General features: G+C 53.0%; 1 pseudogene; it reads right to left on the bottom strand.

Moving 5' to 3' along the window:
• Positions 1 to 22,305, bottom strand: part of LOC100230077 (uncharacterized) — a 674,623-nt pseudogene that overhangs the window by 373,474 nt on the left and 278,844 nt on the right.

Raw genomic sequence — 22,305 nt, 5'->3', positions numbered from 1 at the left:
AATTGGCCCGAAGGTGAAAGTTTTGGTGTCGCAGATGAAGAAGAAGAACCAGTGACACGGGCTGAAGAAGCTCCACCATACAACCAACTGCCAGCAGAGGAAACACGCTATGCTCTCTTCACTGACGGTTCCTGTCGCATCGTAGGGATGAATCGGAAGTGGAAAGCAGCTGTATGGAGTCCCACACGACGGGTTGCAGAGGCCACTGAAGGAGAAGGTGGATCAAGCCAGTTTGCTGAACTCAAAGCCGTTCAACTGGCCCTAGACATTGCAGAAAGGGAGAAGTGGCCAAAGCTCTACCTCTACACTGATTCATGGATGGTAGCCAATGCTCTGTGGGGGTGGCTAGAGAGGTGGAAAGAAGCTAACTGGCAGCGTAGAGGAAAACCAATTTGGGCTGCTGAAGAGTGGAAAGATATCTCTACCCGGGTAGAGAAGGTACCTGTGAAGGTTCGCCATGTAGATGCCCATGTCCCCAGAAGCAGAGCTAATGAAGAGCAGCAAAACAATCAGCAGGTAGACCAGGCTGCGAAGATAGGGGTATCAAAGATAGACCTCGACTGGGAACACAAGGGAGAGTTGTTCCTAGCATGATGGGCCCATGATGCCTCAGGCCATCAGGGTAGAGATGCCACTTATAAGTGGGCACGAGACCGAGGGGTGGATCTAACCATGGACAGTATTTCTCAGGTTATCCATTGTCGCCCTGATTCTTGAGTTTTCTAAAGCCTTCTGAGTTTACATTCTATTGGGAAACTTTCCCACACAGTTTCTGTAAATAACGTGTTGTTTTGCATTCCTTCATGGGGGTGGAGAGACTTGATGTACTAGTGCTTTGTCCAATGTCTTCGGAGAGGTGGCCCATTCACTCTCCAATCCACTGTCACCTTTAGAGAAGTATAAAAGTTAGAGTCAGAAAATAAACACTCTCTTTTTTGCCTTGCAAGGTGGCAGGTGGCTCGCGTTGTGCTTTCTCGTGTCCTATAGCGACAATCCATGACTGTGAGACGTGCGCTACCATCAAACAGGCCAAGCAGGTGAAGCCCCTGTGGTATGGTGGGCGGTGGTCCAAGTACAAGTATGGGGAGGCCTGGCAGATTGACTACATCACACTGCCCCAGACACGCCAAGGCAAGCATTATGTGCTCACCATGGTAGAAGCCACCACTGGATGGTTGGAAACCTACCCTGTGTCTCATGCTACAGCCCGTAACACCATCCTGGACCTTGAAAAGCAGGTCCTTTGGAGGCATGGTACCCCTGAGAGGATTGAGTCAGACAATGGGACTCATTTCAAGAATAGTCTTATCAACACCTGGGCTAGGGAACATGGCATTGAGTGGGTGTACCACATCCCCTACCATGCACCAGCTGCAGGCAAAGTGGAGAGGTACAATGGACTGTTAAAAACCACCTTGAAAGCATTGGGTGGGGGATCTTTCAAGAACTGGGAGCAGAATCTGGCAAAAGCCACCTGGTTAGTTAACACCTGAGGCTCTACCAGTCAATTGGGCCCTGCCCAATCTCAGCTTTTGCATATCGTAAATGGAGACAAAGTCCCAGTGGCACGTCAGAGGTTTGTTAGGGAAATCAGTGTGGATCAGTTCTGGCTCGAGTACAGACAAACCCACTCGTGGGATTGTCTTTGCACAGAGACCAAGTTGTACATGGTGGATAATGCAGAAAGATGGAAGAACACGATGTGTACCTCAGGGAGATCTGATTGTGGGGTGAGAACTATGTGTAAATATCACTGTTTGCTGAATATTACTGCCATTGTCTGTGTATAGCTGTATATTGGATGTATAATATATGTGTTTGTAGGGTTTGAATATATGTATTAGTTTTAGTAGTAAGCTGACGATATGGGGATAAGGGGTGGAATGTCCTAGGTTGACTGTATGATGCCTTTATCCCCAATCGTCTGCTCTGTTTATGTTGAATAATAAGTTCTACACCTTTAAGACTTGTTCCAGGAGTGAAGGGGGGCAGGGGATGGGAAGAAGCGCGGAGTTTGTTTTCAAGAACTGCACTCCCTCCTCCACATTCCTGCTCCTGCACTGTGTCATCTGCGGATGGACAGACAGCGAGAGAGCTCTCCTTTGCTTTTTTTCTAGTTACTTTTAGCTAGCTGAGGCAAAGAAGTTCCCTGGACTGTGGTGTTTTCCCCTTCTCTGGACCTGCTCTGGACTAAACACCCAGAAGAGCAGCAGCAGCAGCACCTGTGGCCCAGCGGGCCAGGCCTGGGCCGTGGCATTTCCAGCGCCGGAGACACTGATCAGAGACTGAGTGAGCCCAGCTGCAACCCAGGGGATTTTTCTGAGTTCATCTCTCTCTGGGAGTGGCGGGAAGTTTTATTGTATAATATTAAGTTTCCTTGTTTAATAAACAGGTTTTTTCCACTTTCCTCCAAAGAGGTATCCTTCCCGAACTGGTTGGGGGGAGGGCCAATTGAATCTGCTTTCCTAAAGGAACCCTTTTAGAGTTCTTTCCCCAAATTTGCCCTGAACCAGGACAGTTATCCACCACGGAGAGATGAGGACATCCGAGTTTAGACCAAAGCCAATTTTATTGAGTGTATCAGGTGTTTATAAAGGGATTTACTTCTATGGTGCTTATATAGGGCTCTGTTTTTGGTAACAATTTCCCATTGGTTACATATTCTTTGTGACATCCAGTAACCTGGGAACATTTATCTTATCACAAAGTCTCACACCACGTTGCTTGGTCACTCCTTGCCCAGGGAGACTTAAACTGTGTCTGTGTCTCCCACAGTTTCTGCTCAGTCAGGCCTCAGATATCGGGCCCCTTTATCAGCTCCATTGCTTTACTCTCTGTTTTATTCCCCATACGGGGGCACCAGGGCTCTGCCCAACGGGGGTCACTGGGGATCATCCAGCCCGGATCCTCCCATGGGGGATGGAGCTGGAGCAGCACTCCAAGCTCTTCCCTCACTCTCTTCGCTCACTCCAAGCTCTTCCCTCACTCTCTTCCCTCACTCCAAGCTCTTCCCTCACTCGGGGCACTCGTAGGGCTTCCCTTAGTGGTGCCTCCGCTGGTGCTGGGTCAAGTCTGAGCTCTGTGAGAAGCTCTTCCCACACTCCCCACACTCGTAGGGCCTCTCCCCAGTGTGGATGCGCCGGTGCCTGGTGAGGTTGGAGTTGCGGTTGAAGCCCTTCCTGCAGTTGGGGCAGCGGAAGGGCCTCTCCTCTGTGTGAATCCGCTCATGTCTGAGGAGATGGGAGCTGGTCCGAAACCTCTTCCCACACTGGGGACACTCGTAGGGCCTCTCCCCAGTGTGGATGTGCTGGTGTGTTCTCAGGTGTGAGCTCTGCCCAAAACTCTTCCCACATTCCAAACATTCATAAGGCCCTTCCCCGGTGTGGATCACCTGGTGCTGGATCAGGCCAGACCTGTGTCTGAAGCTCTTCCCACACTTCCCACACTCGTAGGGCCTCTCCCCGGTGTGGATGCGCCGGTGCACGGTGAGGCTGGAGTTGTGCTTGAAGCCCTCTCCGCAGTCGGGGCAGCGGAAGGGCCTCTCCTCTGTGTGACTCCGCTCATGTAGGAGGACATGGGAGCTGGTGTGAAACCTCTTCCCACACTCCCCACACTCGTAGGGCCTCTCCCCAGTGTGGATCCTCTGGTGCCGGATCAGGCTGGATCTCCAGCTGAAACCCTTCCCACATTCCAAACACTTGTGGGGTTTCTCCCTGCCATGAGGCTTCTCCACCAGCTCCGAGCTCCGGCTGGATCTCCGCCCGCCTTCCTGGCTCAGGGGGGCTCTTTCCTCCCCACAGCTCCCTGGGCTGGGTTTGCAGCTCCTCCTCCTGCAGCATCTCCGGGGCTTTTCCTCCTCCTCCATCCAGACACGCCCAGGGAATGAAAAATCCTGGTTTGGGGAAAAAAACAAGACGAGAGCATCTTGGACTGGAGATTCCTCCTTGCTCCAGTTTATCTCTGGAAGTCATTGGGAATCTTGAGTCTGTAAGAACCTCCAAAACACCAAGATTTAGCCCAAAAATCCCACAAACTTAAGGATACAGATCAAAAACTCCCCAAACATCACAAGTCAGCAAAAACCTCCTCCAAAACATAAAGATTCAGCTGCCACATAAAACCAAAGGACCAACATTTAGCCCAAGAAAGCTCAGAAACACCAAGATTCACCCCGTGAAAATCATGGATCCCCCTCCACAGTCACCTGCTGCATGTGGGGGGAGAAACGCTCCTGGGGCTGGAGGGAGGCTGCAGATACAGGGAGGGGTGGAATCTTGTGCTGATTCCTCTTTCTGCTCCTCCTCCTCCTCCTCCTTCTGTGTCTCTACTCTTCCTCACACTCCCCTTCCTCCTGCTATTTCTCCTTCTCCTGCACAATCCCACCCTCTCCTGCCACCTGCATCGTTTGACCATTTTTTTCCTCAAGCCTGCTTCTCCTTCCCTTCTCCTCCTGCCCCCAGGCCCAGCACCCACTGCCGGCTCCCTCTTCCCCCCAGACCCACAGCATCCCAGCCGAGGGGCAGGGATGGAGCTGGGGCAGGTCGGGCTGGGGCAGCGCTGGGCTCTCGGCCGCTCCCGCCCGCACTCGGTCCCCACTGCAGCCGCTCCCGCCAGGACAGCGCGGGGGGGCCCGGCCTTGGCGCTGCCCCACTCCCAACTCCCCAAATTCCCCTTGCGGGGGCGATGGGGCCGAGGCGGGGAGTCCAGTTGGGGAAGGCTCAGAGGGCCAGGGAGCTGTACACAAGGGAGTGACAGGAGAAAGAATTGGTTTCAGAAAATGTTATCAGTTGATGACACAGACTGCTGCTCAGCCAAGGTCCTGCTCTATTCATGAACTTCAGGAAGAACAACAAAGACTTAACAGAGCCATGAATATCATTTGCTATATAAAAGCAGGGAGCATATTAAGGTGGGTATGTAGTAGGTGGATTGGGAAGTCTGTAGCTCTCAAGTACTTCAGCCAATGGGGAAAGCAGAGGGAGATGTGACCAGGAGAATTAGGATGAAAAGGAGGCTGTGTCCTCCAGCAATTGGAGAGATCCCATGGGGAATGCTCCATGGCCTCTCCCATTTTTAGGAATGAAATTAGTTTCACAGGACTCCTCTGTCTGCTTTGTGGACAGAATCCTCTGGTGATGTCAATTTTTCCGCACACCCTGGGGCAGGGAGTGCAGCTGAAGGTGCCTCACCCACTTTGGGTGATCGGCTCCCTTGGCTGGCGGCAGCACCGGGGATTGATTTGGGACCCGGGAGTGACCAGGAGACAGACGAGTGACACATCAGGGGGGTCTGTGAAGAGTCAGCAGGGAGAGAGCACTGAAAATCTCATCAGTGAGTGCCCTGGGATCTTCGGGGAGTGAACATGGCAGGGCACCCATGGAGGGGAGAAAAGGGAAAGCCAGGGAGGGGTCCTGGCCAAAGGGATGATGATCCCAAAATGTCTCTGAAGGGTTCCTTGGGAGAATGCTGAGGTAGTTTGCACATTCCCCCAGAGGTAATAAAGGACATGGACACCCAGGGGGGCAATAAGGGAAGTGGAGAAGGGATTTGGACAACAGGGGATGGATGGTGTTGGTGTGCTGGGAAGGGATCAGGTGAAGGGGAGTGTGCAGCAATATGGTTCAGGCAAGAAGCAGCAGGAGGAATGTGTGTGGTAAGAAAAAGGATGATGGCAAAGAGGAGGAAGAGAAAAATACTCAGGATTGGGATGTTTTTCAGCAGGGTCTTATCCTGACAGTTTGCCAGCTGATACTTTGAATTCCCAGGAGAGGAAAAGCAGGAGGTCAGGATGTCAGGGGTTTCTCTGTGGTGGGCAGCGGCAGCAGCGGGCGCAGAGGTGCGGGACCGGGAGCAGGGCTGGGGGCCTGTGGGGAGCTGCGGGGCCGGGCCGGGGCTGTGGGGCAGCCGGGGCTCAGCGCCGGGCACTGCCTGAGCCCACCAGCCCCGGGCAGGGCCGGCAGTGGCCCCCGGCCCCCAGGAGGCTGCGGGACGCCCCGGCCGCTGCCCGGCCCCGGGGAGCTGCCGGCCCTGCCCGCCGGGGGGGCCGCCTTTGGATACTGCGGCAGGACAGGCACCGGCTCTGCCACACGGGCTGTGCAGGGGACCCTGAGCACAAGGAGCAAAACAAAGCAACATCTGGAAATGCAGAGTGCACATGGAAGGATCAGGATTTTCCGTGAAGGATTTGGCTTGGGTCCCTGCAGAAAGGAAAGATTTTGCAGAAAGCTCAGCAGTTCTCAGAGGATGAGCACCCACAGGCAGTGACCGGGGCTGCTGTTGCCAACATCCCAGCAGGACATCGGCTCCTGCCTAAGGAGTGCAGAGCAGCACCACTGGTGGCCAAGTGGCGTGGCCCGTGCCAAGTGGCCCCGAGGCCAGAAACAGCCGCCAGCACAGCTGAGCACGGGGGGACCCCTCAGCCTCGGCTCCAGGTCTCTGCAGCCCCGGAGATTTGCACTTCCCGCCTGCAGCAGGAGGATGGGAGGCCCCCACTGAGCCTGCACTGAAGGCAGCGCAGCAGCAGCCAGGGCTCCACAGTGGGGCAAGGCCCTGGGCCTGCCCATACATCCTCTGCTGAAATCCTCGGCCTGGCCACCCTCCTTTGGCAGCTCCAGCCACCGGAGACAGCCCTTGCTGCCACTGCTGCAGCTTCAGCGCTCTCTGGGCCTGCCCTGCCACAGCTGCTGGGCAAGAGCACGGCACAATTCCACTCTGGCTCTCACTTACACTCACACACTGCCCTGCCTGCCATGGCATTGATGCAAAATACACCAGCTCATAGACTTTAACATTGTTAACCTTTGATTTCTCTACTCTGGCTTGCTTTGCCTTGGCCCTGGGGAAAGAATCGTTAAAGGTTTTGTTAAGGGATGTTGCACCACTCAATGGAGATGAGTTTAACACCTCAACAAACTGGGAATGGCCCAAAAGGCTGAGAAGGAAATCCAGCACTTCCCACCTCATTAACAGCAGAAGCAAAGAAATCCGGGGCCAAGAGGAAACCAAATACTAAAAACTGCACAACCTGAAACTACATAACATTAAACCAGTGGATTTAGCCTGGTTCAGACTGTATCAAGTTCGGGAAAAATCAAGTAAAACCCACGTGTCATGGAACGATTTTCTCTGCACGCCCGGGCTTTGTGGGGATGGAATGATTTCTGCAGCACATCCTGGCCAGAATTAAGGAATGCCTTGACTCTTCCACTAAACATAGTGGTAGAGTTTTTCTTTTTCCTGCATTTTCAGTGCAAAGTTTATAGCATTGGAGTATTTTTTGTAATAATCCTACTTCTATATTGCCGGTTAGGTTTCGGTAGGGATGTGAGAATGAGTTTTTACTCCGAGGAGAAGAAGAAAGTGAATTGCTTTGGAATTTTTTTGTCTGTGTTTTATGTGGCTCTTAGAGATACCAAAATTTTGGTCTGTGTTTTTCAACGTTCACCTTTAGGCTGCACTTCGCAAAACTAGAAGAGATATAAATGTGACCCTTTTACTCATAAACAGTAAACAGATGATCTGAAGGAAAAAAAATCCGCAGGTTGTGGGGGGGCCACATGTGAGGCTGCTGAAGCTGCTGTGGAAGAGAAGCTGCATTCCAGGCACCCTAGGAGGACCTTTAGAAATGCAAACTAACACTGCTGGGGCAGAGTGGGGACAATGTACCTGGCTCTTCTTGCCTGGGGCAGGAATTGGCTGATTCCCTCTGCCCCTCACCCCAAGCTCTGCCTGCTTGCACAGATGGAATCTGCACAGCTGAAGGCAGAGCCCATGGTGAGGATCTGACTCTGAAACAGAAATGGGTGAAGCTGCAAAGGGAAACTGCAAATGGAGAATGTTGTGAAAACTTCACTAAAATAAGGGGGGGATCATCCCTCTGCCCACTCCAACATCTGCTGTCACTGTCTGTGCTGTACAGGGTGTATCAGAGCACTGGGGCTTTTGCTAGAACAAGTTCAGGGAAATCAGTTGGAATTCAAGTATTTATTTGATGATGTATTTAGAAAAATGCAGTCATTGATGCAGCCCCAGCTTGAGGGAGCACCCAGAAATGGGGAAAAGATGAAGGGCCACCAGAACAAATCCTACAACACCACAGACCAGCCCCTGGGAACCCAAACCAATTCATATCAGGAAGCAGAGGACCCATTTATCATTTCAATGGCATCATTAGATTAAAAGCTGTCCTCGGAATAAGAACCAACCAGAGAGCTCCAGCTCCTGACCTTCCTGCCGACCAATCCACTGAAAGAGGAACACAACATTTCACCACGGGATGAGATCAGATTATCTGTGAGCAGAAAAAAACAGGAGTTTGTGGAAAACCAAATGGCTCAAACTGCTGTTGGCAAAGAGACGACAAAGGAAAAGTGCTGAGAAAGATAACAAAGGAAATAGGAGAGCAGTTTATGTATTGGTCCAAACACAGAAAGGATGGGAATGGAACACGCTTTCATGGCTCTCCACCACACCAGGGGTTAAACGAATGCTGCTTCTCCTCTTCTGTGCTGCAGCAACTCTCATCTTTTTACCATGCTCCAGACCTTGGCAGTGCAGCTCATCCAGCAGCTGAGCCAGGGGATGCAGGTGGCAGCCAGGCCTCCTGATCCACAAAGGGCTACAAAAGGACAGGGAATGAGGGCACCGAGAATAATCCCAAAACCAAAGAGGACCCGGGAAGAACAAAAGAGAGTTAAGGAGTGAATCTGCCTGGAGAGAGAGCCAGGCACTTGTAGATAAGGAAGCTACGGGAGAAACCCTCAGTTCCAATAAATGTCAAAAATTGACCCACACAGCTACACAAAGTCCCGCTAAATTCCCGAACTTCCAGGAGAAGAACAAAGACTTAACAAAGCCATGAATATCGGCTGGTATACAAAAGGAGGGTGCATATTAACGAAACAGGCAGCAGGCGCATCGGGAAGTCTGAACCTTCCAAGGACCTCAGCCCGTGAGCAAAGGCAGAGGGAGATGCGGCCGGGAAAATGAGGATAAAAAGGAGGCTGCGGACTACAACCATGGCAGAGAGCGCACGGCAAATGCCCCACGGCCTCTCCCCCTGCTCGGCAAGAAAGTCACTTTTACAGGACTCCTCGCTCTCCTCCGGCCACAGAAACCTCCGGCGACGGGAATTTCCCCGCACGCTCCCGGCCGCGGGGCAGCCCCCTCTGTCCTACCCACAGCAGCCGGGCCGAACCAGCGCTGCTCCGGCAGCGGCTCCTGCCCAGGCCCCGGCGGGAAGGAGACCGCGGGCAGCCGCTCCCGCCGCGCCCTCAGCCCGGGGCCAGCACGGGCCGGACACGGCACCACCGACCCGCCGCAGCCCCCTGCCGCCCCCTCCGCCCGCAGCCAGCCCCGAGCCCCCGCAGAACCCAGCGCGGCTCCCACCTGCGCCGGGGCCGCCTCCGAGCTCCGCCGACGCCGCCTCACCGCGCTCCGGCCGCTGCCGCCGCTCCCGGGCCCGCACAGACGCTCCCGGCGCCAATGGCGCCGCTGCCCGCCCACGGCCGCCCTCAGCCCGCCGCCGGGGCCGTGCTGCGCCCCGCTCCCACCAATCAGCGCGCCGCAACCGCGACTGACGGCACCAGCGGCCAATGGCAGCGAGCTGGGGGCGGGCTCTGCGCACGGCCCAGACTCGCCCCGCGCTCTCAGGGCCCCGCGCGCTGCGTGAGGGCAAAGCCGGAGATGAGCAACAGCCCCGGGACGGGCCCGGGCCCGAGGCGGGATTGAGCTGCCCACACAAACAAACTTCTCCGCACCTCCCGCCACGGCTTTCCCGGCCCTGCGCCTTCCGTGCCTCCGGCTCTGCGGGAAGCCCGGGAGCCTCCCTTCTCCTGCCCCTCATTAGTGCATCGCTGCTTGGCTTTGATTTCCCCCAAAAAGGGAAACCTGCCCAAAGCCCTGTGGGTGAGCGGGGGAGGGGAGAGATTTCCGGCAGAAAACTCCAAAGACTCAGAGCAGGATGAGGAGAAGTCAGTGCAGAGCCTTAAATGCAGCTTTCCCCACGGCTCCCTGCTCCCAGCTGCACCTCCTCCCCCGGCAGGGCAGGAGACAGGGAATGGGGCCATGCTCAGCTCATCCCCCGCGGCTTCTCCCTCTGCTCAGGGACAGGAGTCGTTCCCTGCTGCACCCTGCGCTCTCTCCCAGCCGAGACTTCTCCAGGAACTTCTCCGAGCCGAGTCCATCCCCTGGGGCACAGCCCCCTCCAAGTGCTGCAGCGTGGGTCACTGTGCCCCGGGCTCGGTCCTGCCAGGCCAGGCTGCTCCAGCGGGGCCCCTCTGCCCACGGGGTCACAGCCTCCTCTCAGGCATCCCCGAGCTCCAGCCTGGCTCCTCCAGGGGCTGCAGGAGGATCTCTGCATCCCATGGACCTGCAGGGGGATCTCTGCGTCCCCACGGACCTGCAGGGGGATCTCTGCATCCCCACGGACCTGCAGGGGGATCTGTGCAGCCCCATTGTAATATAAATTATGGAATAATTCGTGATTATGTAAAATATACATGAAGTCAGTTGTGCTAGTAGAAAAAGATTCTTAAAGTTTTAAAAGACCTGAAGACCCAGCCGGGAAAGACTGGAAACCACAGACGACAGAGAAAGAAAGACCTAATTTACATTTGAAAACACGTGGCTCCCTGCAGAGTTGGGCACTTTCCGGGGATACTCCACCAGACGCCCAAGGTGAAAAATGCACATATGTTAGTTTGAATAGTAGTGCTGTATTAACATTTTAATAGTACTGTAAATGTAGTTGTGTAGTTAAATTGAAGCTTTAGTAGTTAAAATAGAAACTATGTATCTGGGTTTTCTTTTAAGGAATGACATACTCGCTTTGACATAACCATCACAGAACACCTAAATCTTCCAGGGAAGAGGAATTTATGGTTTTCTTGTCAGAAGAAGCTAATTTCTTCAGGCCTTGCTCAGACTCGAAGACGCCATGGGGATTAAAGGAAATAGTTGGCATATAACAGACAGAGTTTCTTGTTTTAAATAGAATGTATGCATAACCATGAAGGATATATGAATATGCAATAGTGTAGTTTTAGGGGTGATTCCTTTGTTCACAAGGTATGCTTGTTGTGGCTTAAGTGCCCCAGAGCATCTGGACATCCTTAATTCTTTGCTTTTTATTGTCTTGTAATTGTCCTAACTCTAAATTTTTATTACTCTAATTGTATTACTATTTTAATAACCATGTTATTATTATTAAAAATTTAACAGCCAAGTGATTGGCGTTTTTCACAATTATGGTAGCAAAGGATGGTTTTTAACACCTCTCTGCCAGGGCCTTGGGAGAGTCAGGGTGAGGAAGACGGGTCCTGCCCTATTTAGGCAGCCTTGCTCTGTTCCCCTGGTGTGTGACCAGACACAGGTTATGATCTATGGGCAAAAGGAGACAATAAAACAAAGAAAAGGGAAAGCATTCCCTAAAACCGCAGTAATTAGCCCCAAGACTAAAGTGTACACGAAGAACCAAGACCCAAGGACAAAGGATAGGTGAGTATTTGTTGGGATGGGGCAGATAAGGGGGGAATGAATGTGTGTGACAGAAGCTGCTGGGTATCCCAGACTTGCCAAGTGATTGCTGTAGTCTCTCATGCTGCTTTTCGTCTTTTTCATGTGAAAAACAGCCAGTGAAGAGACCAAGCGAGTGATAAAAAAGAGAGAATCCCTCCCAGAGAAACTGGGACTGGATCTTAGGAAGAAGAGGAACCCCGTGGAGTGCAGGATTGAGGGATAAGAGTGCCCAAGAGCATCCAGGATTCAAACCTGCTGCGTTGAGGGATTAACATTCCAACAGCACTCAGGGTGTAGATAAGTAATGTAGACTGTTTGAAAGTAAAAAGTATCTTCTTGTTGTATGTGAGAGTTAGTGAAAAATAAAAGTGAGTAAATGTAGATGAATGGGACTATATGTAATGTAGATTGTTTATTTTGAGCTTTATTTCCTTGGAGGGAGGTGTATTATATTAAATGGTATTGTGAGAAAAAGGATTTTTTTACGTGTAGTTGAAACAAGGTGGTATTCAGGTTATTAGAGAAAGTGGGAAACAGAGGCATGGAGATAAGATTTTGAAAAACGGGACAGAAAACGCGTAAAAAATAAGAAAACAGGGAAAGAAAAGGGAGGGGAGCAAGAGGGAAAAAGAAAAGGAGTGGGAAATCAATCAAAGGGATTTTGGAGGATCCCATAAGCACTGCTGAACAATTAGACCAATTTTTAGGTTCAAACATTTATACTTGGGAAGAAATACCGTTGATAATACAGATACTATTTTCTCTGGAAGAAAGGGAAATGATCAGAATTGCAGGCATAAAAGCCTGGAGTAAAGAAAATCCACAGGGCCCCCCCGGGGAGGGCAAAATGCCACCTGCACCTCCTGAGTGGCATCAAAATTATGAGGAGGGGAGAAAACATATGAATGAGCATTGTAATTTGATTGTTGGGGAAATAGGGGGAGCAGCATCTCGAGGGCAAAGTGCTGAGGGACTTTTGGGGCACAGCAGGGGAGGGGGGAGGCTCCGGCTGAGTGGTTGGACAGACTTGGGAGAAATAGGAGGCAGAGTTCCAGAGTGGATCCTGAGACTGATGTGAGAAAAGCTTTGTTAAGGATTAACTTTGTGCTTGGCCAGATAATGGAAAAAATTGAAGATCGGCATGACAGATTATTAGATGATTAATTAAAGGAGGCTCAGAAAGTCTGTGGCCAAAGCCAAACTAAAAGCAAAGATTGTGGCAGTCACCATGCGAGAAAACAATTGTAAGAAAGCAATAAAAAATCCACAGGCACTACTCCTAGATGTGATGGTGGTAGAGACAGGGGAACAGGAAAGAATAAAATCTGCTGTCTCAGAGCCACCGAGCGGGCACCCGGCCCTTGGCCCTGTTATAGATACATGTTATAATATTGGCCTTTTGCAAATATTCAATTGGATTTTATATGTGTGGTGTTACAATAACTTTGTTATATAGATTTTATTTCTGTTGTTTATTCATTAAGCTCAAACATAGTAGTGCCATAGCTGATAGAAGCATGCTTGTGTTAAAATGCCTGCTTGGATGGGATAACATCCACTGAGCACAGCATGAGGACACCTGCACAGATCTGCCAACCATCAGCACTCACCGTCTGAAGGCAGTGTGGGCCGGGGCCAAAACTGAAGATGATGATAGAAAAGGATCAAAACCACAACCAAGGAATACACATGCCCTAAAAAGGTGGAACTGAGGCGGAGCCATGCTAAACAGTTCCTGGAATATGTAAATTAGCTTGGGAAAAAAGTTTACTATGCATAAGGGACTATGAATATGCAACAGGCTGGTGTAAGGGAAAAGGTATTCAAGGGGTATCTCCGGAGATAACCGAGTGCTCTCGGCTCAGTGCCGAGATGCACCCGGCCCTAACAACCTTTGCTCTCTGGCCCTTGTCTCCTCTTGTCCTGCATTAAACTCTTTAAATTTTCACAGGGGAGTGAAGGTGTTTTTCACAGCCCCGAGCAGAGCTCTGCCCGGCGGCTCCCGGGAAAGGCGGCGGCGCTCGGCAGCAGCCCCGGCCCGCCCGGCCCGCGGGAATTCCCCGGCCCGGGACAAAATGCTGCCCCGAAGGAGCGCTCGGAACGCCCCTGCGGCTCCTCCCTGCCCCGCAGTGCCGCAGCTGCCCCGCTGTGGCAGGCGCGGCTCTGGAGCAGGGGGGCTCTGCGGGACCCCCGGGCTGTGCCCCCTCCCGGGCCGTGCCCGCCCCGGGGCTGATGCTCGGCCCGGGCTCTCTCGCTGTCCCGGCCCCGCAGGGTCCCGCCGTGAGCGGCACCGCCCGCCCGGCGCCGCAGGGCCCGAGCCCTGCCCGGCCAAGGCTCCGTGTCCATGGCCGGGCCCTGCCGGGGCTGCGGCCCCTGCCCGGCCCGGCACAGCCCGCAGCGCCCGGCGCAGCTCCCTCCGGCCGGGCACTGCGGCTCCCGGCGAGGCGGAATGTTCAGCGCACGGCATCTCTGCCAGCTCTGCTCACATGGGCAAAACCAGCTGCTGCTGAGGCAATCCGAGCTCCCACCGAAGCCTTCCACCCAAAATGCTGCCTTCAGCTCCGACACACCGCTAAGGAATCCAAGAGCAAACTGAAAGCTGATTAGAGAATCTTGCACAATCACATCCAAGAACATTTTGTTATAAAATCACAAATATTAACAGAAGCTGAGAAAGTCAACAATGTTAGAAAACAAACTTCCAACAATGGGACTCGAAGATCTAAGGGCATGCCTTGGAATGGAATGAGCCCTCTCTTTTTGACATGTCAGCAATGCCATGGAATTTCTCAAACCAGGGAAATAGGGAGCCCTGGCAGCAGCAGCTTCACCCACAGCAATGACACAGAACAGGGCAGGGCAAGAGGCTGACAAAACTCTAACTGCTACTTGCAATGAAGTACCTTTGTTTCCAGTTCTAATCTAGCCACTATTAATATAGAGTCCAAAAGTCTAAAAATACTAGTAATAATAATAACAACTGTACCATAATTAGCAAAAAATGGAGATAATAGAAATAATAAGAATTACTAGTGGTAATAAAAACCCTACCATACTTATACCAGGTTTGCATGGCCAGGCTTTGGTAAGGGAGGGGCTCTAGGAGCACCTTCTGTGAGAGCAGCTGCTCCTCCATGTCCCACAGAGTCAATTCCAGCCGGTTCCAGGACAGACCGGCTGCTGGCCAAGGCTGACCCAGTTAGAAATGGTGGTAATGCCTTTGGGATAAGAGATTTAAGAAAAAGAAAATGGGTGATCCTGGAGCTGTGACTGTGAGCAGGGAGGAGCAGGGTGAGGACATGTGAGAGGAGCAGCTCTGCACACCCCCAGGGCAGGGCAGGGCAGGGCAGGGCAAGAGGGGCAGGAGCTGCTCCAGCTGCTGGAGCTGATTGCCCTGAGATTCCCTGGTCAGTCCCTGGTGAGGCAGCTGGGCCCTGCAGCCCATGGAGGGCACGGAGGGCAGAGATGCACCTGCAGCGCCTGCAGGAGCCCGTGCCGGAGCAGGGGGATGCCTGAGCGGAGGCTGCGATCCCGTGAGAAACCTGTGCAGGAGCAGGGACCTGGCAGGGACCTGCAAACCCCTGGAGAGGAGCCCACGCTGGAGCAGCGCCCTGCCAGGACCTGTGAGCCCATGGAGGAGCGAGCCATGCTGCAGCAGTTTGTGGAGAACTGCTGTCCGTGGGATGAACTCACCGTGGAGAAGTTCATGGAGAAGTGTCTCCAGGAGGGACCCCTGGCACAGCAGGGAACGACTCCTCTCCCCGAGCAGCAGGAGAAACAACAGGGGATGAACTGACCAGAGCCCCCATTCCCTGTCTCCCTGCACCCACTGGGGGGGAGGTAGAGCTGGGAAGGAGGGAGGGAAGGGCAGAAGGAGTTTTTAAAGCTTTGTTTTACTTCTCACTATCCTGCCCTGATCCAGATAGAAATAAATTCCATTAATATCTCCCATTTTGAAAATGTTTTGCCCATGATGGCATTTGCTGAGTGATCTGTCCCAGTCCTTAGCTCAACCCATGAAGCCTTCATTCTGTTTTCTCTCTCCTGTCCATCTCTGGAGGGGAGTCAGAGAGCAGCTTTGGTGGGTGCCTGACAGCCAGCCAAGGTGAACAGACAACACTTCCTTTCCTTCATTCTTTCTTTCCAGAGGTCACTGTGAAGGGGTTGAGTGGGGCTTTGAAGAAGGGAGTGAAGGTGGTGGGGAGTGGTGGGGACAGGAGGAGCCACAGGGATGTGGGACAGGCATCAGAGAGGCCTGGGCAGCTGTCAGGGGGCACAGCCTGTCCCCCTGGCCCAGCAGCAGCCCTGTGCCCTGCCCAAGGTGCTCCCAGCAGGGGCTGGGCCCCAGAGGCAGGGGGAGACCCCAGTCCCGGGGCAGCGTTTCTGCCCCGTCCCCTTTCCAGCCCAGCCTGCCCCGTGTGCGCAGTGACCGCTGGCACGGGCTGCACTGGACACTGTGACCTGCTGGGGACACTGAGAGCTGCCCCGCTGTGACACTGCCCTTGGGATTTCACAGGCACCAAGCAAATCCCAGCCAGCACCGCCCCTTGTCATGTCTCAGGCAGCAGAGCACATCCCAGCCCCGCTCCTGGTGATGTCCCAGGCACCAGGGAACATCCCAGCCCCACTCCTGGTGATGTCCCAGGCACCAGGGCACATCCCAGCCCTGTTCCTGGTGATGTCCCAGGCACCAGGGCACATCCCAGCCCTGTTCCTGGTGATGTCCCAGGCACCAGGGAGCATCCCAGCCCCGCCTGGATTTTCTTTTCATTTCTCTTTGCTCTTTCAAAACTCTAAAAAGCAGGTAAAAATAAAGATATTGAGCTAAGACAAGGATGGGGACATGGGGGGGGTTCTTGCACGGCATGTGGGGGATTCTGCTTTGAGGGACTTGAGGGCTCCTGGGAGGGACCTGGGAGTTGCTCAGGGCTTTGGGCACCCCAGGCTGAGTGGCTCCAGTTGCACTGGGAGACCCTGGTGGAGGTTCTGGGCAGCTGGTCAAGGACCCCCTGCCCTGGAACTGTCCCCATGTGTCCCCATCCCATAGCCCGGTCCCCCTGCAGTGGCTGCCCCAATCCTTAATCCCCTTCCATAGTCCCCTTGCCCCTGCCTGTTCCTGTGTCCCCCCTGTCCCGTTCCTGTCCTGCTCCCATCCCAATCCGGACCCCATTCTTGATCCCTGTATGTTGGGAAGGGTAGATAAATATGATTAAGAACCACAATAGTACAGCCAGGACGAATATAACGCCCCCTACTGGCTGGACAATAACCCTCACCTACAGAGGGGTCCAAAAGTCAAATGGACTGTTCCATCTCACCCCCCAGAATGTATGGTTCACCCCCACCTGTAACCCTCCCCTGAACCATCAGGTGTCTGTGACCCCATTGGCCCAGGTCCTGTTCCAGCCCACCTTGGAGCCCCCCTGATAAAGGGTCTCCGGGGGGCTGGACGCTCTCTTGGATCTTCCCCTCTCCTCCTGGAGTGTCCTCCGGGAGTCCCTGCTCCCCTCTTTGTCCCTCCCCTCCCCCATCACCTTAGGCCCAGCCACGTGCTGTGTCTAGCAGCTCGAGGCAGGGCCTTTCTGCATCCTGAATAAACCTGATCCCCCAAGAGCAACCTCAGAGATCTCGCTTGTATCTGTCCGTGGAATACAAATAAACGTCTTTACAGACTGGCGCCCAACTTCGACTATGAACCCACGGTGACCTGCAACTGCACCCGTCTGGATGCCTTTCCAGCTTTTCTACCTGTAGGACACCTTTCCATGGACAGTAACTAAATAACCAGGTATTTCCTCCCCATCGCTGCCGCGAGCATGGCATTTTGCTGCTAGGCAGCTACGAAACCGGAGCTCTTTAAAAAGTCCCGAGGCCATCCTCCAGCACCGCGACTCGTTACCTAGTAGCGAGTTTTTGGAGCCCTTCGAGGATTTCTGGCCGTTACTTCTCCGAGCACAGGAGATCGCCATGATTCCGCGGCGACCCAAGGCTTTGTGAGGAGACTTGCCGTGGCACACGGCCACGTGCACAGAGCACAGGCGAGCACTGCTTTGCACTGCCCGCGCTGAAGCTCTGAGGGGGGTTTGGAGCTCCCGAGCACCGGAAGCCGTCCCTGAGTGACGACCGAAACCGGAGCTCTGAGGAGACCCCCGCGGAGAGCCCTCAGCACCGACTGCAGTGAACGTCGGAACCTGACAGAGGACCCCGCTCCTGCGACACCGAGGTGAGCCACACTGGTTTAAAAATGGGACAATCCCACTCTGCATCTGATCGAGATCTCTATAAGCAACTTAACCACCTCTTACGTAGCCGTAACAGTACCTTGCCTAAAAAAGAGCTACGAAAACTCCAAGAATGGATCTTACTTAATTTCCCGAATGCCGAGCGTTCTGCTGTGTTTTGTGGAGACTTTTGGGAGTCCGTGGGACATACACTTTTTAATGATATTTCACGGCGGGACCCCTACACTTGCGAATTACTTCCTGCGTATAGGGCGTTAGCAGAGCTCTGCGCTTCTCAAAAGCCGCTGATAGCAGCCAAACCGCTCCCTGCTGTGGCCCAACAATCCCCGCTGGGCCACCCCCCCCCCCCCACTCTGGCGACAATGCCGGCGAGGTGGCTGGTGACGCGGCGGTTTCCGAGCGAGCAGCGCTCCCTGCCGCAGCCGCGCCCTCCCTCCCGCGCAGCCCAGAACCCGCCCTTGCGGCCACCTCCTCCCCCCCAAACCACTCCGCGGGCCCCGCCTCCCCCCCGCCCGCCCCCCCAGCATTGCCTGTCCCGGCTATGGTGGCTACTATAGCCGAACTTTTACAAAATCAAGCAACAGCCATTTTGCAAGCACAAACCCAATCAATGGCTATTTTGCAAGCACAATCTCAAAAGTCAGCTGCGATTTTGCAGGCGCTGCACACGCTTGCCTCCGCGGCCGCCCAACCGACCCACCCAGAAGCCCCCTGCCCCAGCGACCATGCCGGACATGCGCCGGCCCTGGGCTGGGCGGCTCCCACTCCCGCAGTCACGCCCTCCCTCCCGCGTGGCCCAGACCCCGCCCCTGCTTCCACCGCTTCCCCCCGCGCGGCCTGGACCCCGCCCCCGCGGCCGCTGCACTGCCCGTCCTTCCCAGAGATGCCCCAGGACCCGGCGCCGCACCCCCGCTGCCCGCCCGCCTCCTGGACTCGCGGCCGGCCCCCCCGGCAGACGCAAACCCGGCGTCCCCACCCCCCCACCCCCCTGCGGCGCCGCAGCCACTGCCTCTGGCTGCAGAGCCCCGTAACCCCCCATCGCCGGCACGACTTCTTGGTTTGCCTGCCCTATCACCATATCCCTCCGCATCCCTCCCTCCGCCGGATCTACAGCCTGCCGCAGCACCCAAAGCCACAGCTACAGGAAATCCTTCCGCAAATCCCAGTTCCCCACAGGTGCTGCTGCCGATGAGCTCCACCCCTCCAACTCTTCTGCCTCAGCTAACAGCAAGCAGCATGCCACTACAGCTTGTCGCAGACACCATGCACCGAGAGGGTGAAGGAAACAATGTGACAGCAGCTTTGATAAATAAAGGACAGACAGAGAACTATGTTACCCCTGCAAACACTAACCTTTCTATCCAAATCTCACCAAATTCTCAGCAAAGTGCTAACAATCTCCAACTGACAAACTGCCTTGAAATCAAATATGATAGCTGCAAAGACGACAGTCTGCATCCCCAAGCCATGCAAGTGGTACTCAGCCAGCGAACAGCCGTCCCCTCTCAGGAGGTGAAAGAAGTCCTAACAATACTCGAGGACAGTGGTATCTCCTTTTCCTATTTTAAACCACTGTTAAAAGGTACCATAGAAAAATCACGCCAAATCGTAAAACGCATTTTAAATCTAAAGAAAGGGGGAGTAGATCAGGCTACACCTCAAAAGAGATTGAATAAGGCTCTATATGCTCACAATTTTTTAAGTAGCTCTGCAGGAGAGCCTCGCCTCCCAATTTAGAGACATTTCCTGAACACCAAAAAAGTAAAAATAAAAGGGCACCCCCCAGCTTTACTCAAAATCTTAGATTCAGGACATATACAAGGTCCACACAGTCTTCTAACGTGGGGAAAAGGTTTTGCTTCTGTTTCTACAGGTCAAGGACTTAAGTGGGTCCCAGGAAAGAACGTGAAGCCTTACCATGCACCGAAATCCGCTGGCACCCCCACACCAGACAGTACTTCTGCAAGTACAAGCCAAGAAGCCAGCACCCAGACCTGAACCACGCTGCGTCATCGAGAGAAAAAATGGACTTTTTATCGTTTAATGCGTGCATGTTGCTTTTGTTCTTCTGTTTCAGTTTTTGTATTGAAGTTTTACTTGTAATTCAACCAAGGACAAATGCCCGAGTAGCTTTAGCCAAGCCTGCAAGCTCTAAGACCACCTATATATCTAACACAAACCCTAACAAACCTTTTTCAACCCATTTAATTATAAGACCTTTTCCAAAAAATTCTGACAATGCCTCCCCTACTATAATCAATGATTTGATAGCAATAAGGCCATCTCAGCTACACAGTTTACTTAATGGTTTGAGCCTTGCACCTAAGCTAAAGGAACTCTGTAAAATAAGCTTGACTGTTCCAGTAGTAATAAGTATAGTTCTAGTAACAATACCCTGTACACCTCCAAGTGTACAGAAAATAGTTGTTAAGTCAATATTTAGTATTTCAAATGGTTCAGTGAAAACAGGGGAGATGTTGGGAAGGGTAGATAAATATGATTAAGAACCACGATAGTACAGCCAGGACGAATATAACGCCCCCTACTGGCTGGACAATTACCCTCTCCTACAGCGGGGTCCAAAAGCCAAATGGACTGTTCCATCTCACCCCCCAGAATGTATGGTTCACCCCACATCTGTAACCCTCCCCTGAACCATCAGGTGTCTGTGACCCCATTGGCCCAGGTCCTGTTCCAGCCCACCTTGGAGCCCCCATTGATAAGGGGTCTCCGGGAGGCTGGACGCCCTCTTGGATCTTCCCCTCTCCTCCTGGAGCGTCTTCCGGGAGTCCCTGCTCCCCTCTTTGTCTCTCCCCTCCCCCATCACCTTGGGCCCAGCCACGTGCTGTGTCTAGCAGCTCGAGGCAGGGCCACAATGCATCCTGAATAAACCTGATCCCCCAAGAGCAACCACAGAGATCTCGCTTGTATCTGTCCGTGGAATACAAATAAACGTCTTTACACCCCAGTGCTTCAGGAACAGATGAGAAGCAGCCCTTGACATGCCAAGGTCAGCCGGACCTGTCAGGTGATCCCCAGGAGGCTCAGACAACCAGAGGTGTTCCATGTTCCCTTGATTCCGTGGGACCCCACAGTGTCACAATGGTCTCCTTGGTTCCATGAGGCTGTGGAGTGTCACAATGTTCCCCTTACTTCTGCAGTGCCACAATGGCCCCGTGCTTCCATGAGGCCTTGCAATGTCACAATGGCTTTGTGGTTCCACAAAACCCTGATGTGTCACAATGGCCCCTGGGCTCCGTGTGCCCTCGATGTGTCACAACGGCTCCTCTGTGACACTGCGGCTGCACAAGGTCACCATGGACCCTTGGTTCTTTGAGGCCTCCATGTTCACAATGGTCTTTATTGATTCCATGAGGCAGCACAGTGTCACAATGGCCCCTTGGTTCCATGAGGTTCCGTAGTGTCACCGTGGTGTCCTTGGACCTGCATTGTCACAACTGACCTGTGGTAATCACATATCCTCTGAGCAGAGAGAGAGCTCTCCCAGGAATTTCCTGGGAAGCTGTGAGAAGCTGTGAGAAAGCTCAGAGAAAAGAACGAGAAACAATTCTTATCTTCACCTGCTGCACCTGTTGTTGTGCACATGTGGAATGTGTTATGGAGATTTGTTTATCAAAGGGTGATTTCTAAATTGGCCAATGGTGATGGCCAATTGGATTTCAATTAACCAGTCTGGTCTGTCTGTATCAGACTGTCTGCAAGAGCGATGAGTGTTTCTTAGCAGTATAGTATAGGATAATGTAATAAAGTGATTGATCCGCCTTCTGGAATCATGGAGTCAGTGCTAATTATTACAGGCTGGGGACGCCCTGCTACGATAGTTATCTAAGTCAATCTTCCCTTACCTCTGAATGCTGAACAGAATAGGCTTAACAGGCATAGCAGGAACACCAACCACTGTAGACCCAAAGAGCTGGCTGAGGAGTTGGGAGAAAACTTCCCCTGGTGTCATTTCCTCACAGTAGGTACCATTATTAAAGTAATTCCAAACACATACAGTTAGTGTGTGGTAGCCTCAAATCCATATGCCCACCATCCAGTGGAAATTAAAAATCCATAAATTCCTCACCATATTAACCCATCAAACAAATTGATTATCAGCTATATTAGCCATAGTTATAGGATGGGAAAAATGTAGCCACAACCATGTGCCACCCAAACCAGGGTAAGCTAGACCACATGGTGACACCTAACAAGGTTTCTATATCCAGTGCAACAAAAAGAAATTATGTTACTCAAGAATTGTTATTCTTGTTTCACCCTGTTTCTCTCAATGCCCTCAGGCTGCACATCAGGTGCCAAAACTGGTCTTGGTTTACAAGACAGGTGTCTGCTAGGGAAGGCAGCAAAAAGCCTCCTGTGGAATGGAGAATGTAAACCCCCTCCCTCCAAATTATTAGAATCATGAAATCAAGGGGCTCTCAGGCAGGCAAAGATATGGGAATAGGACTATCAGCTCTTTCCTAGTGTGTATAACAAAGCAAACAAGCAGCAGCAGCTGCGGCACGAACAGCAAACAGAGCAG

Source organism: Taeniopygia guttata, chromosome 30, assembly GCF_048771995.1.
Source record: "Taeniopygia guttata chromosome 30, bTaeGut7.mat, whole genome shotgun sequence".
NCBI classification, from domain to species: Eukaryota; Metazoa; Chordata; class Aves; order Passeriformes; family Estrildidae; genus Taeniopygia; species Taeniopygia guttata.
The sequence above is the reverse complement of the archived record's forward strand: the minus strand, read 5'-3'. Positions and strand labels throughout refer to the sequence as shown.